Genomic DNA, 16,683 nt, shown 5'->3' on the forward strand with positions numbered 1-16,683 from the left:
CCAACACATACCTCAGCACAGGTTCTTTAAGTCTCAGAAAAAACACATGCAAGGGCAAAAAGTGCTGTAGGTGTAGCCTTCCAACTCTCCTATCCAACTGCTGTGGACACTAATGCCCCCCAGACAAAAATATCCAGTCAACTGCCCAAGAAATACCATGAAACCATATAGCCACCCAGCTGTAGCTGCTTGAATACAGCTGAGCTTGGGTTGAATGCAACTGAGGGGAAAAAAAAAGGAGAAATGATACCTCTGACTTGCACCGATGGACAGAGGACCAGCTTGGTCAGCCACGGATTGAGAAACACAAAGCCACTGTTTTTAATCTCCTAATTTACAGACATCACTATTTCCTTCCCAGTAGTGCCACCAAGAACACAGTAACCATGAAGATAAAACTGAAAAAGCAATTTATATTATATCCAATACTCCTTACTGAAAGGTTTCAAACAGCCAGGCTACCTATCAGCAACTTGAAGACAAAAGCCAAAGTAGCACTGAAGCAGCTGGCTTGAGCTCATTTACTACCAGATAATACCTCCAAGCCTCCCAGTCCAGCTCTGCAGCCGTCAGAGCCATCTCTTCCCTGGACAGTGCCCAGGAATCACCTGTGAATGCAATGCAAGTGGATTTACTGCTTCTGCAACCCTGGAAACTCAAGTTACAGAGGTGACATTACATTTGGTTTTGCCAATGCTAATCTAATACCTTTTTAAAGGTGCACACGTTTCACTGTGTTGGCTTCCAACACTGAATTCCTGGCCCTGCTAAGCTTCAGAATAAATGAGAGGAGTGTGCCCTCTGGGCGAAATCCCTTGCTGTAATCTGTATTCAAAACACACCGCTCCAGAGCCTTGTGCACGTTGCCAAAATCGCCTTGAGGTTTGCTCTTGAGATGGCAATTTGCATATCAACATTTTGCTGCAGAGATTACCCAATGTCCCCGCTATTATTTTAATACTCAACTGTGGGCGGCCCCCCGAGCGGTGCACAGAAGCACACGCTAAAAATACCCGCCTTCCCCACTGGCTCTGCACATGACCACAGCTAACACCGGCTCGGATGCGAAACCGGCAGCGACGGCAGCCATCCGCCTCTCAAGGATGCTGCAGAGCACTCCAAAGTGCCGAAAACCAAAAGGCTCAATAAAACACGCTGAGAACCAGAAAGTACCTCTGCACGGATGGAGGAGGGATATGTACGGCAGCTGGAGGAGGAGAACTGCTGGAGGAGCTGGGTTTGCAGCCACGGAAAGCAGGAGATATTTATCGAAGCACGAAACGTACTTGGGAAAACAAATTAAGAGGTAATAAAGGAAAGCAGGAGAGGGAGGCATCACCGGGGACATGAATTTAAGACTCTGAAAGGAGAAAGGGAAAGAAAGCTCGTGAGAAGAAGACGAGGGGTCCTGGCTGAATGCGAGCATGGTCTGATTCATGCCCCAGAAGGGAGCTCCCTTTCCCCATTGGCAGCACTGTGCTATGAAAGCATACGAAAACCAACAATTGCAAGCTTTTCTATGCCTTCCTCCTGCTCACCCAGCAAAGCCGGGTCTCAACAGTAGTAATTATTTTTGGCAAGACGTAAACAGGTCCAGGCAATGAAACCAAAAAACAGTTATTTACGAGATGCAAGGCAGGGAGTTGGCATCAGAGCCCGGCTATCAAATCAGCAAGCACAAGGTCACTCTCATCTGCTTAGGAGAGCAGTTTTTGTTTTGTTTTGTTTAATTTTTTTTGCAAACTGGTGTGCAAGCCTGGGTCAGCCCAGGAAAGCGAGGAATGGAAATACAGGACACGATAAAATCAGAAAACCTTGCCTCAATCAACCACAAGCACTTTCTTGCAGAGCTGGTGGGCTATGAGATGAGGTTCATTGAGCCTTTAAGTGACCATGAGCATCACCTCCACCACAGGAGCATAGGAAGAAGGACATCAGGTCATCTACCAAAGCTGATGTAGAGAGAGGCACCTGAGGGACTCAAGCTGCACATAAAGTAAGTATGTGCATCCACCACCTTATGCTGAAGGCCACCAACTGCTTTGAGGGAAACAGATTATCATCCCAAATTCCCAGCCCAGGAAGAACCAGAGGTTTCAAGAAGCAATTTGCTTTCAAAGAGCATGGCTCATCTACCCTTCTGCCAGCAGAGAAAGACAGCAAAATCTGAGCCTACCCTGCCAAGGGGACGTTGCATCCCAAGAGAGCTCAAGAAAACAGCAGCATCTCAAGCCCACAAAGTGACCATTGCGGAAAAAGCAAAAGGTCCTTCTGGTCTTACAAGGGCCAAAGGGATGCTAAAAGCCAAGAGGTGCCGGAAGGGAGTAGACAAGCAACCCTAGGTGATGAAGACCTCTCAACTGCTTTCTGCACCCCATCTTTATGTTCAAATGCCTCACCAACACGATCAAGACCCATAACTCTGTCTCCAAGCAAAAAATTACACTAAATCATTATTAATTAACAGAATACCAACAATACAACACACTAGCAATGGAACTGGACCAAGAAAGAAGAGCACGTCTGGACATCTAGCAGTCCATGAGATGAAATACACTGAGCACAGAAAATAGGACAAATATATAACAGAATAACATACAAAGCAAGGGAAGAATAAGAAAAGACACTCTTGGTCTCCACGCAGAAAGAAGATCTTTATAATTAAAGTTCTGGTATTTCCATGAGGGGAGAAAAAAAAAAAAAACAGAACTGAAATATTTTCCATTGCTCCATGTTTGTGGCAAAGGAGAAGAAATCCATCCGCTTGAAGCTCTAGCAGCGATAATCAGGAGGGTATTACACTATCTATAGTGAAACTGTCAATCTGCTTTTTTGGATTCACCAGTGCATCTGTCACAGCATCCCATTTTGTTGTAATATTGCGGCGCTGTTCACGCCACTTCCTAAGATGCATTTCCAAGGGGGCTAGTTTTGGCACTTGGCTAGGATAGCAATCCATTGTACTCTGAGAAAAATGACTTGTACCTATGAAACTTTCCTGTGGTGCATGATCAATGTTTAAGAGGTCTTTTGAAAGCTCACAGTTGTTCTCTACCACAAATATGTCAAAAAGCAGCAATTCTGGGACTGTGACTCCCACATTTTGCCACCTATTTGCATCTTTAGGCGCACTTAATGGAAGTTGAAGGCCCTCCACTTTGAGAAATTGAGCCACTAATATGTGGTGGCCTACACACAACTTTAATTTCAGCAGTTTTATCATCATAAAAATCTTGTTGATCATCATTAAGAGAGGTCCTACTAAAATAATAATTCCACTCTGTCCAGTACAGTTCCGCAGAGAAACAACTGAAGCCACAGAAACACAGAAACTTAGGTTGTCAGTGATGAGTTTTCATGGAATCACAGAATATCCTGAGTTGGAAGGGACCCACAAGGATCATCAAGTCCAACTCCTGAGTACACACAAGACCACCCAAAAATCAGACCCCACGTCTCAGAGCATTGTCCAAATGATTCTTGAACTCTAGCAGGCTCAGGGCCATGACCACTGCCCTGGGCAGCCTGTCCCAGTGCCCAACCACCTCTGGGTGCAGAACCTTTCCCTAACCCCCAGCCTGACCCTCCCCTGTCCCAGCTCCATGCCGTTCCCTCGGGTTCTGTCGCTGTCCCCAGAGAGCAGAGCTCAGCGCCTGCCCCTCCGCTCCCCTCGTGAGGGAGCTGCAGGCCGCCATGAGGCCTCCCCTTGACCTGCCCTGCTCTGGGCTCAACAAACCAAGGCACCTCAGCCTCTCCTCATGTCTCTTCCCCTCCAGACCCTTCAGCATCTTAGTAGCCCTCCTTTGGAGATTCTCTAATAGTTTTATGTCCTTCTTATATTGGGGTACACAAAGCTTCACACAGTGTATGAGGTGAGGCTGAACCAACGCAGAGTAGAGAGGCTTCCAACTCTACAACTCCTAGCAGAGGAATAACAAACTCTTTAAAAAATAGCATAAAGCCAAACAAAAACTCATGCAGCATATTTATATATATCAGAAATACTTATTTCTACAAAAATATTTTATACAACATATATATTTATATAAATTTAATTTCTCATACTTATTCTCTGAGCACCTGCTGCCTCAGACAGATATTGGGGCTTCACCATCAGCAACAGGCAGGCGAGAGATCTGTTGGCAATATATTAAGCAGACAGAAGACATCAAAACATTTTGAATAGCTATATGCCTTATCCGGCTCTTTAGCAGAATGTTTAAACTTATATAGATCAGGTATTTTAGAAGTTAGGAGATGCTAATGAAAGTCTACAAATTGAACAGTGACACAAGGGATCACAAATTAATTGCTTTGTGGAGAGGAAAAAAAAAACACAGAATTGTACAATACTTGGGATTGGAAGAGACCTTAAAGATCATCTAATTCCAATCCTTCTGCCATGGGCAACACCACCTTCTACTAGACCGGGCTGCTAGACCATTAAACAAGAACTAAACCTTAATGCAGCTTTTGATGGCAGAAAATAATTTCTTCCTAATATCTGATACAAACCTATACTCTTTCAGTTTAAAGACATTACTCCTTGTCCTGCCAGTACAATCCCTCACAGAGTCCCCCTCCAGCTTTCTTGTAGGTCCCTTTTAAGTACTGAAAGCCACTATAAGGTCTCCCTAGAGCCTTCTCCAGTCAAAACCTGCATTAAGGTTTTGTTCTTGCTTCATTAGGCTTTGCAGGAAGAAATTCAATACGAGAGTGGTGAGGCCCTGGCACAGGTTTCCCAGAGAAGCTGTGGATGCCCCATCCCTGGAGGTATCCAAGGCCAGGCTGGATGGGGCTTTGGGTAGCCTGGGCTCTTGTGAGGTGTCTCTGCCCATGGCAGGGGGTTGGAATTAGACGGACTTCAAGGTCCCTTCCAACCCAAGTGTTCTCTGATTCCATGAAAAGCTAAAGATCTGCAGGGCCCAACAGAAGAATATATCTACATGGAAGATTTAAAAAAAAAAATAAAAAAGAAGATCCACCTATTCTTCAATGCACAGCATCTACTCTTATATAAGATGATTATTTTCTTTTGCCAGCTGTGAATAGAAAACAGTTCATCAGAGTTAACTTCATGCTGTTTTAGCAATTGGCATACTTTTTTTTTTTAATAAATGGTTTCTCATTATTAAACATCCTTGGCGAAAAGAAGGTCATTCCACGTACGGTTTCTCAGCAAGACCATAATGGTCTGAACAAGATAGACTGCAACAAGGAGCATGCTGGTCTCTTCTTCCCCCCCATCCTCATGATGCCATGGCCTTGAGTAGTGGCAGGAGAGGTTTAGATTGGATAGTAGGAAGAATTTCATCATGGACAGGTTGGCCAAGAACCATGGAGATGGTGGAGTCCCCATCCCTAGAGGTTTTCAGAAGATGTGTGGCTGTGGTGTTTAGAAGCATCGTGTAGTGATGGGACTCAGTAGGTCATGTTGATGGTTGGACTTGATCCTGAAGGTCTTTTCCAGCGTAGACGATTCTCTGATTTTCAGTCAATGGTGGGACATAAAAGAGCTTTTGTGCCCAGCTAGCACTGAAAGCAAATAATCAGCATTATTCTCCTTCAAAATTTTGAAAAACTCCTATACTTTGGGAACAACATGCTCCAACAGAAACAACATCAAAATTGCACAAACTCAACAGCTCATCACCTGCAGCTCCCAGTGCCAGGCGGATGGAAGCACAATAAATAAGGAATAAAGGAAATCCATCACGTCCATCGTCATATTAAATAATTACCCAGTGAGTCAGCACAGTTCTGTTGGGTTCCTGCAGCCTCATCTCTCTTCCCCATTGCCAGGCAGATGCACAGCAGCATTTCTCTCCCCATAAAATTGCAATATTAGAAGAATTCAGAGCATAACAAAACCTCCAAGCTGGGCCAAGGAGGCGTCCACCTGGAGAGCAATGTCTGGTGGGCAGGGATGCTGTGAAGCATTTGGTAATAATTCAGCTTCAACAGATTCACAGTTATCTACAGTTAGTTGTGGCCACTGCTCAAATTGATAAAAAGTCCTATTTTTCACGGCTAATATGTTTTCTGAACAAATTATTCATGCTGAAAATTTCAATAGTGGTTATTTGCTGAGGACTAAATTCAAGGAGGAAATCTGGTTGTTGAGTGCTGTTCTTTGAATAACACTGGGGAGGGAAAATTGTTTGCTCACACTGAAGATGCTCCGTTTCGAAAAAGCTCTATCATCTCCAACCTCATTTCCTACACCTCAGCATTTTCCCCTCCACAAAAGTCTCAGCTGATGCTTTGTACTCGACAGCCTGAAAACTCTCCTAAGACTTTTCCTCCAGAAAGTTTTGCCCAAATTTCAAGTCATCATCGCATTGCTTGTAAACCTGAGGAGACATCACCTGGTCTTCTCCAAAGAACCCAAAGGACTTTTTTTTCTCCTCTAAGACATCTTCATTTTGGGACACATGAGTACCACTGCATGTGAGTTGTGGTCACAGTCATGAGGTATCACATGTAATCCGTATCACATGGTAAATAAATAAGGGCTTTCAGGAATGAAAAAAAAATAATAATGGAAAAAAAAATAAGAAAGGTTAAGCTGTGTTCGTGGTTTTATGTCTCCACCACAGAGCTCCTTTCCAACGCCTTCACATTTTTGTTAAAAGCAGCCATTGAGAGCAAGCTTGAGGGTTCCTAAGGACCATGTCAGTTTGGCATCTCACACGGCAAAGGGAATGACAAGTGGCTTAACCCCAAAAATTTGGGTCTCAGCTCCCCCAGAGCTGTTAGTCACACACAAGAAAATGGACGAGGCACCTCCCTGCTTCATGCAGAAGCAAAACAAGAGGGTTCATTTAACGTGGCCCTGGGCAACCTCCTCCAGGTGGCCCTGCTTGACCCTTTTGAGATTCTGTGAAAACAACGGGAACTGGGGAAAGCCCTGGTCCAAAACCTTGCTATATAGTGGTTTCCTTTAAAAAAAATAATAGGGATATAAATTCTTTGCAACTTTTTGCTTACAGTAGCCCAGGAGATGAGTAGCCAATGCAAGTAAATGCCCTTTGAGAGAGCTTTGCTCCCAGCTACGAATCCCAGCAAAGCAGCATCACAAAACAATGTTTTGGTTTTTTTTTTTTAGATCCATCTTCAGAATATTTCCCTGAACAATTGATATATTTTTCCAGGCAACTGATAATATATTTAACAATTGATAATATTTTTCCTACCAACTGATCACCGATCTCCGCTTGCTGATGGTGCTGCAAGAAAAACTGACAAGAATATGGAAAAAAAAAATCCATTCTTCCCTCTTTCTAACGTTAATTATTTTTTCATTATCAGAAACACTGGGAGGCAGAGATGTGCCCATGCATTCCAACAACGACACGGCACCTGCCTACTGAATTTCCTGACTAGTGAACCTACCAAGAAAACGAGTTTTAAATAGAAACCTCCCTGCAAGTGTTAAATCAGATTAATTCTTTTACATTATTTTAATCTTACATACCATTTGCAAGGCAAGCAGGAAAAAAATAATATAAAAAAAAGAGCAGGGTTCTTATCTTGACCGCCTTCCTTTTTCGGAAATGCTGGGCTTTATTAAAACCCACAAATAACCTTGGTGACAGCAGCGCTGCCGGCGAGGTGGGGCTGTGGCACGCGTTTCATCCACAGCTTTCCAGGCACTCAACGTCAAGCTATAGGCACGAGCATCCTTCGTCCCTGCAGCACCAACCTGAATTTCTGGCCAGGTTTTTGTGGAGCTGCGGGTGCCAGAAAGCGCGCTGCAAGAAGATGAACTCTGAAGGGTTGACGATACTGCTGGAGGAGAAGCTTTGCAATCCTATGCCAGCAAGTGTCGGGGTTTAGGCAAGCTCCAATGCTTCATTTTGAGTCCTGTTCGTGCATCTGGGTGAAGTTTGGGTCCTGCCATAGGTAAATCTGCTTGGAGAGACACCACCAGCCACATCCCACGTGGAAGGGACCAGTTTTCCATCCATCGTGTCTCCAGCACAGGATCAGGCGTGGACATTAAGTCTGGTGCAAGCAGCCTTCACCCTGACCACAATGACCCCAACCCTACATAAAGCACGCACAGAGGCTCCTCCTGCCCTCGCCTGTCATGGATTTACACCATCAGTTGTGGATTTACACCATCAATCGTGGAGATACCAACCTCAGAAGATCCCTGAAAAGCCAAGCAAGAGCCATCTCCCCACCTGATGCAGCTGAATTGTAGGAAGGAAGGCAACAAAGGCAGCAAAAGTAAATTCGATTTCTTCAAGTTCTTTCCATTTTCACCCAGCAGAATGCCTTTCTGGTACAGGCAGGGAATCAAAAGCATTTATTTTTATCTTGATATTATTTACCCTTTCCCGCTTGCTATTTAAATATCCCTGAATTCCCAGGAAAATCAGCAATTCAAAATACCATTCGATATATATTTATAAGCAGGGGGAAGCTCAGACCCGTTCATTTTCGACTTGCTCGCTTTTTTTGTTTGTTTTATTAGATTTCAAGTGCCGTAATGTCGACGTGCCAACTTCTCGAGAGGCACAAGTTGGAGCCAGCTGATCCTTCAGCTCCCTTCCAACCCAAGTTGTTCTGTAATTCTCACCTACTACAGATTCTTGACCAAGAGGTAAGACAGGATGGGGATAAAGGATTTAATATTCAAGTCCCTGTCCCACCAGTCTCTCTAGACAAATTTCCAGTTGTTTTCATGCACAAGAGGCAACTTTGGACTGCTGGAAAACTGCAGTACAGCGTTACACAGCAAAAATACCCCAAAAAGTGCCTTCCTGGTAGATGTTCCTGCTCCAAACACTAGCCCTGAGCACAGGATTTTGAAATATCTCATTGCCATAATCGCTGCCTGCCCCTTATCCAGCCCGTGCCATCCAAGACATCTTCTCACCCATCATTTGGGGACACGAGCCAAAAAGACTTGGGGAGGAGCAGGGATGGCAGAGGAGGCACAGTTCTGAACTCAGCCTCTCCTGCATCCCTTACAGCCACATCAGCGGCTTTTTTTTTTTTATTATTATTATTATTATTTTAATTGCATTAACAGACACAAGCAAAACAGCAAGGCAGCGGAGGGAATTTGTTGCTCAGCTGATGTCTGGAGAGAGGGAATCAGCACAACAACAGTGCCCTGGAAAAAAGCAGGGATGAACCTGGACAATTCGGAGGCTCGAGCCACCCACTTGCCATGCTGGCTCCTCACCCAGCACATTCATAGCCCCACTGCAAAGCTTGGAAAATGGTGTAAAGGTGGGATTAAAAACAAAACCGCAACTTATTGCTGTTATTTTTGACAAGGAACAAGGGGAGAGAGGGGAAGTAAAACTAATCCAGGTTAGTTCCCCCTTTGGAGTCCATGCATCACTAAATCAGTGCACTTAGAATGCAAATAGCAAAAGATTTTGCAGGGCACATTTGGCGTGCTCACAGCAGAAGGAAAACATTCTTCTGGGCTGCAAAACCTTTGACTCTTTGCTAGGCACACAAAGACAACAGAAAGGTGATTTTCAGGTGCTGTGGGTTCAATGAACCACACAGCCATGGCTCAACGTACTGAAATCTCAACGTATTTTAAAGCACAGGCACAACAACTAAAGTTTCTGCAAGGCGTTACCTTGAAGGTTATAAAAATACCACCGTACCCCCCCAGGCAAGGTTTGAAGCAAACCCAAAGTTCTTATTTAGGTATACCAAGGGTGCTGGAGCAGTTCCTAACCCGGCCATCACACCGCTGCTCAGTCCCGTGTGTTTTGTTGGGTGAAGGCACTGCAGGGCAGTGTCACTGCAGCTGGTGACAGGGGACAAAGCTTTGTCCCCGCACGTGGGCTGGGTGTGCAAGGGGCTCCCGTGCACAGAGGCTTCCTGTGCATGGCCAGAAAGCCTCCAGTTTGCACATGCACACCCCGTGCAAGGCCAGAAAGTCTCCAGTAGGCATTCTCACACCCTGTGCAAGGCCAGCAAGCCTCTACTTTGCGCACTAAAGTGTCCTGTGCATGGCCATAAAGTCTCCAGTTTGCATGCACACGCCCTGTGCATGGCCAACATTCCTCTGCTTTGCATTCTCACACCCTGTGCATGGTCAGAAAGCCTCCACTTTGTGCACGCATGTCCTGTGCAAGGCCAGCAAACCTCTGGTTTGCATGTGTACGCACTGTGCAAGGTCAGCAAGCCTCCACTGTGCACACGCATACGCTTGTGCATGGCCCCAAAGTCCCTAGTATGCATTCTAACTCCCTGTGCAAGGCCAGGAAGTGTCCACTTTGCACACGCACACCCTGTGCAATGCCAGAAAGTCTCCGATTTGCACATGCATGCCCTGTGCAAGGCCAGCAAGGCTTCACTTTGCATAATGCACACCCCATGCAAAGCCGGCAAACCTCCAGTTTGCCCACGCACACCCAGTGCATGGCCGGCAAGCCTCCAATTTGCACATGCACACCCTGTGCATGGCCCACAAGCCTCCACTTTGCACATGTACGCCCTGTACAACGCCAGCAAGTCTCTGGTATGCATTCTCACGCCCCATGCATGGCCAGAAAGTCTCCAATTTGCACATGCACACCCTGTGCAATGCCATAAAGTCTCCAGTTTGCCCATGCACACCCTGTGCATGACCAGCAAGCCTCCAGTTTGCACATGCACGCCCTGTGCAAGGCCAGCAAGTCTCCGGCATGCATTCTCATGCCACGTGCATGGCCAGAAAGTCTACAGTTTGCACACGCACACCTCGTGCAAAGCCAGCAAGCCTCCACTTTGCACACGCACACCCTGTGCGTGGCCAGCAAGCCCCCACTTTGCACTCTCACGCCCCGTGCAAGGCCAGAAAGCCTCCAGCACGCACTCTCACGCCCCGTGCATGCCCAGCAAGCCTCCGCTTTGCACACCCGCGCCCCGTGCAAGGCCAGGAAGCCCCCGATTTGCACTCGCACGGCGCGTGCACGCCCAGCAAGCCCCACTTTTGCACACTCACGCCCCGTGCACGGCCTGAGGGTGCCCGCTTTGCACACTCACGCCCCGTGCACGGCCGCAGGGCCGTGGTGCAAGCTTGCACGCCCCCTTCCCCCTGCCCCCCCACGACCGCGCGCCCCGCGTGGAACGGTGGGGGGGGGAGGGGCGGGGAGAGCCCAGCGCGCGCCCCCGCCGCCGCGCGCGCGCGCGCGCGCCCCTCACCTGCCGCCCCGCGCCCGCCGCCGGCACCCAAACATCACGTGACCGCCTCCGGCCCCGCCCTCCCCGCTCCCCTACCACGTGCCCGCTCCCCTCCCTCCCCGCCGCCCGGGTGAGCGGCCGGACTACAAGTCCCAGCGGGCATTGCGAGGTGTAGCCCCGCCCCTTGTGCACTCGGGTGGCCAATCGGGGGTGAGCGCGGCAACCCCGCCTCCCGTCCCCTCAGAGTGTTGCTCGCCTGAGGGGGTGAGGACGCGCCTCAGCCCTGCGCTCCGTCAGAGCCCTCTGGGCTCACCCTGACGCGGTCTTTCTGTGCTGTCCGCTTAAAAAACAGAATTATAAGGGTTGGGAAAGGGCTCCAAGATCATCTGGTCCAACCATCGCCCTACCAACGCTATCACCCGCTAAACCATGACATGAAGTGTTATGTCGAACCTCTCCTTGAACACCCCCAGGGACGGTGACTCCACCACCTCCCTGGGCAACCCGTCCCAGTGCCTGACTGCTCTTGTTGAGGAGAAATGTCTCCTTATTTCCAACCTGAACCTCCCCTGGCACAACTTGAGGCCATTCCCTCTGATCCTGTCACCGGTTACCTGTGAGAAGAGGCCGACCCTCAGCTCCCCACACCTTCCTTTCAGGGAGTTGCAGAGCGCAATGAGGTCTCCCCTGAGCCTCCTCCAGACCAAACAACCCCAGTTCACTCAGCTGCTCCTCACAGGACTTGTGTTTCAGGCCCTTCACCAGCTTCATAGCCCTTCTCTGGGCACACTTCAGGGCCTCGATGTCCTTTTTGTAGTGAGGGGCCCAAAGCTGAACACAGCACTTGAGGTGCGGCCTCACCAGAGCAGAGCAAAGACGATCACCTCGCTGCTCCTTCTGGCTGCACTATTCCTGATACAGGCCATTAATTAAAAGAGGTGTTGCCACTTCATTAAACAACCACATTTTAGCACTGGATGAGCTGATTCTCCTTCAGTATTTAGCAGATGATCCTGGTTGCCCTGTGAGGACGGGATTGTGCCCTCCACTGCAGTGACACGGCGCTTAGCGTTCAGCGCGCGATCAGCAGCAAATAAAAAGCCGCTGAGTTGCTGCTGTTAAAGCGCTGGCTGTGGGTGAAATGCTGTTGAAAACACCATGATCTGTGGTGTTTCCAAGACCAGCTCAGGCGGCTTTCCCAGCAAAGTGGTTTAACAGACCGGCCTGGCACACACAGCTCCCGCTGTACCTGTACTTATTTGCTAAGTGACAGCAGCTTTACTTAAGTGAGCTGGAAGTGGTTGGCTTTGCAAAAGGAGTTATAAAGCAAGGATTTTCTTCACAGGGCCTTTAAACGACAATTCATTTTAACAAGGGGCTGACAAGCCAGCTGCCTTTTCAGAAATGTAATTCTGTACCGATAGCCCTGCCAAAAAAGTTTTAAAAGGGCTGAGGGGCCACCTAAGCCTCCATAAACTTCTGGGCTTTTACAGCACCAAGCCACCATCAGAGCATTTTTCTCCATCTTTTGCTGCATTGGTAAATCACTTATTTGTGTGGTCTCAAAAGAAAATCTCTAAGGAAAAAGGCCATAAAAATGCACTGATAATGAAATACAGCTGCAAAATCCTCTGACCACAGTTGCACGTGCAACACGCTTGGCTCTTGCTGAGGGGTTTTCCTGGGACAGAAGAGCAGGTTAATCCTACGAGAAGCAGAGATCACAGTTCAAAACTCCTGAAAAATTCAGGAAAGTCCTGTAATTTGCAGTACAGATCATATTTACTTTCAGTGGCAGCCTTATGAAAGTAAATAAGAAAAAAAAAATATATAAGCAGATGCCGATGTAAGATACAGACAAAGTATTACAATTACAGTAAGATAAAACTTATATAATGTGTTCTGCAGTCTCTGAATCTTGCTCATTGTGCATATGGTAGTTGAAGAAATACTGCTTGATCAATAAGTGTGTTATTCATACAATAATAATACTGTGCAATTAGGACAATTTTTATTTGAAGACTTTGGGCCTCACATATGTACATATTGGGTGCATCGGGATTTGTCCTTGCTATCAGCAGCTGCTTATTGATCTCATAGTTTTTAAAATGAGGCAAGGGTAGGCTGTTTGCATGGTGCGGCAATCTGGCCTTTAACACAAACAGGCAAGTTGTCTTGCATCATCTAAGCCAATGCTTTCTTTGAATTGAGGAAAAAATATTATCAATTAACAGCCTTGTTCCATCCTATAGCCATAAGGGATTGCTACTGAGACTCTTGGTCGACTCTATTTTTAGGGGATTCCTTCCAGTATTTGAGAGGAATTTCCTTCTGGCTCACGAGTTTATTTTGTGAATCTCCTTAACTCATAATCTTTCAGTAGCTATACTATTAGGATACTCATAGAAAGGTTATCCTCTTGTCCTCTAAGTTACTTTTTCCAAATATGTGTTTATTTGATTTTCCTGTAGTAATACGTCCTGGCTCTTCATCAACCTCCATTGCCACTGTCTTTTTTTTTTGTCTTTTTCTTTTTTTATTCTTTTTTTTTCCTTTTTTTTTCTTTTTTTTTTTTTTTTTTATCACCTGATGAGTTTCTTTGTTCGATATATGATAAAAGAAATCATGCTTTCATGAAAACATGATTGAGAATGTAATAGAAAATGGTAAACCTATGATGGTCAAATATCTTGGAGAATATTAAAAGAGCAATGTCTCTCCTACTAAGTTTCAGTGTAAGAAAAAAAAAAAAAAAAAAAAAGAACAAACGTAAATTTGTGTTAAATCCTGTTATATTCTTACATATCGCCCAGAGGGGTTTCATTCCTGATAAATTTTGCAGTACTCTTCCACAAGGCAGGAGAATACAAAGCATAACTTACATGAAGAGGAAGGGATTGGCATGTGGATCTCTCAGGCTATAATTCATTTTGCGGTCTTAATATTGCTTCTTATAAAACCAAAACCACGATTAATTTTTCTCCTGTTTTGGATTCACTGCAAGTGTTGGTATGTTCAGGAAAACAGAGGAAATTAAATAACTAAAGAAAGCTGTAATGACTGCTTATTTTATCCAATTTTTGGGATAAATTTATTCCATTAATTATTAATAATTAATTTATGTTATCCCATTATTTTATCCCCTTATTGGGAGGAACACAGCGGCGGTGTTTCTCCCAATAGCCACACAAACCTGGCAGCAGAGCTTTCTAACACAGCAGTAAAGGAAAAGTAAAGAGCAACTCAGCCACAACATGAAGAAGAAAGCCTGAAGACTTGTCCGGAGTTTGTACAAACCAGACTTCCAGATTTTAAAATTATCTAGGAACTATTAATTTAGTATAGTTCTGCTATATATACCTGCTCCTTTGCTTAAGGAGTCTCCACTTTTGCCCCAAACCCCTTCTTTTCAGTTTTGCCCCAATTTCTTACAGATCTCAAGGAGAAATGTTTTCCTTTCCCCTTTCTCCAGACAACTCTCTCCTTTTGCTGTTATTTCTGCTTTCTGCCTAGAATTTGGACAGGGGTTATAGGTTTTATGACAAAATATAGCTGTTTTTTAGTAGCACTTAACTTTTCAATCCCAGATTAATTGGACAATTACACATTTAGAAGAGTGGTTTGGTTCTGTTTTGTTTTCTTTTTGATAAAAACGCTCTTTCCCAGTCAAATGCCTTATATACCAAGCCAGTGGGCTGCAAGGAGCGCTGAAACAAATAGAAGTTGTTCTGAATGCTTCACAAAAAATGAGGCGGGCTCTTATTTCCCGTTTTCAGAGCTCTGTGACAGTGACCTAAGATTCCCTGAAAACAGTACATCTCGGGGAGCTTATCGCAGCATATCCGCGTGTTGTTACCTGTGAGCAATTTAATAAAAAAGTTATTATAGCGACAATCAAAGGAGGCTGGAGAATGCCTGCTAATCCCCAAACAACCTTATTTCAGTCTATTTAAAGTCCAGGAGAGACTTGTATTCCAGGCCCGAGCAGATTCTGACATAAAACAGATGTTTTCATCAAGTACTGCAATGGCAGCATGACATGTCCCAGGCTGGTGACTATCTGGCAGGCCTGCTACGTCACAAGGAGGAATCACGAGCTATAAAGAGCCTGTTTTCAGGACTTTCTGCTGCTTTCCAGTTTCGGTTAGACCCAGGGATATCTGCGGATTTGAGTGGCGTTATGCCTCGATTTATCGCAGCATCGTTGGATTTGACCCCTCTTTTTTTCTAGAAACGTCAGGATTAGGAAAATAGGAAATTTATTTTACGGTAATTAAGTCTGGAACAGCTAAAGGAGCACATGTCGAGTGCAACAGTCCTAACACCACAAAGAGGGAGCAAGGCTAAAGCAAGCAGCTGGGGTGAAAAGCCTGGGGATGCTGGAACAAATCTCTCATGCTGCCCAACTCGATGATAAAACACCACTGTTAATTTGCTCCATTCTGGAAAGCAGAAAATAAGTCACTTTTGTGCCTAAACACTTGTAAATATGCAGGATTGAGGTCTGGTTTTCACTTCGAGCAACGCAGATGCTGCTGCACCTCTATAATCAGAAGATTTGACCCATATGGAGAAGCCAAGGTACAGGATTTACAGGTCCAAACTTGCAAGATCAGACATTAAGGAAAATTTCAGCTGCCAGTCTTACTTCCCAGTTCTTCCCTATGACATCTAAAACCATCCCGGTATCCAAAGCATAACCAAAATCCTCCTTTTTATTGTGTGCAATGCCCTTGTGAAACTAATAAATGCATCACGCAAAGCAAGGAAGCCTGAAATACAAGTTGGTACATAGGTTCTTAGAAAACGGGAGAATAGTCTTGGTTTAAAACACATATTTCTCATTTAATCTGTAAATATTTCATTTATTGAGTGGTTCTAACACTAAATTCCCACTACCAGAAGCAAGTTTCTATGTGGTTCCTGTTATTAGAGCTACTCTTACTACGTATTAATCAAGAATTGTCCTTTCTACCTGTGGTCTCATCAGGTTATTAGGTTTTCTCCAGAATCACAGAATCACAGAATTTCTAGGTTGGAAGAGACCTCAAGATCATCGAGTCCAACCTCTGACCTAACGCTAGCAGTCCCCACTAAACCATATCCCTAAGCTAATATCCCCATCTCATATCCCTGTGATGAGAAAGGTAATAAAATCTTTCACTTCAAACAGAAAAAATTGAAAAAAAAAATGACCAAAGAAGAACACAAGGCTTTGGGATTCACTGATGAAAGGTGCAAGCAAATGGCAAATCAGAAAATAAACCTGGAATTAAAAAAAAAAAAAAATTAAGTAAAGTTCTCTGTGCTTTTATCAAAGGTAGAAATAAATTTTGGTTTCAGTGTGACTGCAATGTCAATACAGGTATCTATCAGTGAATCCTTTTGAAACTTCATCATCTATCTTTGAATTTGTAATGTCACTATGCTCAGGAAAAGAAAACAAAAAAAGAAAAGATTACTGTTTTCTATATATACATGCTACATTTCTAATAAAAAAAAAAAAGAAAGAAAGAAAAAGGGAAGGGAAGGGAAGGG

At 45.1% G+C, this 16,683-nt stretch overlaps 1 protein-coding gene and 1 long non-coding RNA gene across 5 annotated transcripts in view; both read right to left on the reverse strand.

Moving 5' to 3' along the window:
- TSNARE1 (t-SNARE domain containing 1) overlaps nucleotides 1–11,235 on the reverse strand; it is a 451,421-nt gene extending 440,186 nt beyond the window's left edge. For 3 of the 4 annotated variants that reach the window (XM_084511163.1, XM_084511161.1, XM_084511162.1), the window contains exon 1: nucleotides 11,167–11,235. The gene's annotated coding sequence lies outside the window, so the exon portion shown is untranslated. The remainder of the gene's footprint in view (nucleotides 1–11,166) is intronic. The other variant, XM_084511164.1, reaches the window with a different exon arrangement.
- LOC311431530 lies at nucleotides 4,971–11,107 on the reverse strand. Its single transcript, XR_014689512.1, has 2 exons — nucleotides 7,706–11,107; nucleotides 4,971–5,535 (listed from the first exon to the last, which is right to left on the reverse strand). It is a non-coding gene; the product is annotated as an uncharacterized lncRNA (long non-coding RNA).
- Nucleotides 11,236–16,683: the final 5,448 nt, after the last annotated feature.

This window comes from Aythya ferina, assembly GCF_964211825.1.
Source record: "Aythya ferina genome assembly, chromosome: 2".
Classification (NCBI taxonomy): domain Eukaryota; kingdom Metazoa; phylum Chordata; class Aves; order Anseriformes; family Anatidae; genus Aythya; species Aythya ferina.